This window comes from Diospyros lotus, chromosome 6 (assembly GCF_014633365.1).
Source record: "Diospyros lotus cultivar Yz01 chromosome 6, ASM1463336v1, whole genome shotgun sequence".
Classification (NCBI taxonomy): Eukaryota; Viridiplantae; Streptophyta; class Magnoliopsida; order Ericales; family Ebenaceae; genus Diospyros; species Diospyros lotus.
Window position 1 is genome coordinate 37,464,027 of NC_068343.1, and position 2,463 is coordinate 37,466,489.

Sequence of the window (2,463 nt, forward strand, 5' to 3'; positions counted from 1 at the left end):
CAACCTCAGCTAACCCAATGCTTGCACCGATCAGGATATTCGACATCCGAACATAAACCATGAAACAAAAAGGCAACAAGAGTTACAAGGTACTCGAAAAATTTCTCATTCTATTACTCATTCTTTGTTTAATACAAGTGTTAACAGGCAAGAAGCCACCTCGGTCTCGTTGAGCCACACCTCAAAACAGGCAGGTTTAGCAACCTCGGCTCGCTCGACACTCACATCAGTCACAGTATTCAAACACTAAAGGAAAGAAAGAACATAAACTATAAGGTACTCAAAAAATTCTTCGTTTCATTACTCCATTTCATTACAAGATATATAAAAAATACAAAATCCTTCATTACATTCTTGATGATCAACTTACAATACTACAAAGATACAACCAAGTTAGCTCTCTACCTCACCATAATAAAGTTATAGCACAACAAGGCTGACGCAGCCGTTGAACACGGCCCATCCGTAGAGCCCCCCAAAGCATATCAAGACGAACGGGCCCCCCTCCTAATCCTAACCATGCTTTATGGGTAAAACCAACATGATCTCGAGGAAGATGGTTTAAATCAACTAGAAGTCTTCTTAGTTGCGCCCCGGCTAACGGAGCCACCCATAGACCATATCATAATGATGCAAATCCACTGGAAGGCAAGAGCAACCAACCCCTCCTGGCATAGCTATGGAATTCCAGAGATGGAATGCAGGAGCCCCAGTGTAATACCCGGTATTACATGGTATTAAAAATAAATAATTTTTTATTATTTTGAAAGGATCTCGGGTGGTCCGGGAAGCCCAAGAGTTGGTTTCGAGAAATTAATTAATAAAATTGTTGAATTGGTGGCAGGGAGTGCCTCGGGATTTAGATGTCCAGCGAAGAGGGCAAGAGATTGGTGAGCGTCTCGAGATGAGGATAATGACGCTGGAAGAGGTCCGACCGGGAATAATTTTTGTAATAATTTCGATATAAGCCCGAATGGGTCCTAGTCCTGAATGGTCGTAGGGAACCTCCGGGAAGCTGAGGGGACCCTAGGGTTGGTCCAGTTTTGAGAGTAAAGCAACCCTTAGGCATTTTTGGATGGAATAAATGTCTCGTGTGGGCGTAGGGGCAGAATCGATAATTCCGGATATAAGTTGGATATTAATTTTCGAAGAAATCGAGTTGGGAGTGGCTTAATGATAATTAAATTAAGCCTTGGAGGGTCCAAGTGCTATTGTTAAAATTCCCAAGTGTAATTAAAATTCCTTAAGTGGGATTAATGTGAAATTGGGGGAAATAATATAATTTATTTATTATATATATATGTATATTTGTGTGTGCACGGCAGATGAAGCTTCCTTAAAGCTTCCTAAATGTCGCCTCTGATGTTTAAAAATTAGAGAGAGAGTAGAGGAGAGCGAGAGCTCGTGGCTAAGGGGGAGAGCATGACCGAGATAGTGAGAGCATGAGAGGGAGAGACATCTCGCGAGAGAGTGATGGAGAGATCGAGAGAGAGATGCGACAGCAGCTAAAGGCCGCGGTGCTGCAGCTCAGGGAGGGGCCGATGGTAGCGGTGGCTCGAGTAGAGGTAGCCTGTGGTGGCCGCGGTGACCAGCGGCAATAGAGGAAGTCGGCGATGGCGGAGACAGCATCGAAGGTTGCAGTGGCAACCAGTTGCAACAGCCAGCAGTGGAGGCTGCCATAGCCGACACGTTCAGAGGAAGGCAGCAACGTGGGAGGCCGGACGAAGCTGGAAGCCGCCGTGGTTGCAGCGATGGTAGAGGCGACGTCGGCCGGAGGCGATGGAGAAGCTGGTTGCGGCAGCCATGGCTGTTGGCAATACTACGCGTGCGCGGGGACTGCGGTCACGGAGGCTGCTCGCAGCTATCCCGATGGCCGGAGAGGGGCGTAGCTGCTGGTGGTGGTGGCCGTAAGGGTGGCGATGGCGCTGGAAGGCCAAGTGGTGGCCGGGGGGAGACGCGCGCAGGTCGGCCGCGCGAGGAAGAAGAAGGATGAATAGTAGCCACGCGCGGGAAGGAAGAAACAGGGAGGAAAAAGAAAAATAAAGAGAAAAAGAAAAGAAAAATAGAAAAGAAATGAAAAAGAAAATGAAAATTGGAGGAAAAATGTTAGAAAAATTCCAGAAAAGTTCTGAAAATTATTTCGAGGCTCGTGGAGCATAATGGAAGCTCGAGAATGGGATTTCGAGCATGAGATGGCAGTCAATGAGACAACGTCGGCGTGGGCGATTGGCCGATTTTTCCTTCCAAATTGAATGAGGTAATTAATTATTTCTTTTTGAATTATTTGCTTATGTGAGATGTTGTGGAATATTATAATGAGAAGAATTGGTTGGATTTAAACCCATAGTTGGGGTTGTTTGTAGTTGTTGGATGGTGGTTCTTGCGCTGAATAATAAACGCGTAGGCCCTAATGTGATGTTAATAGAGTTGGGGTTTTGTGTGTTTGCCACTAGGTTCGACTGG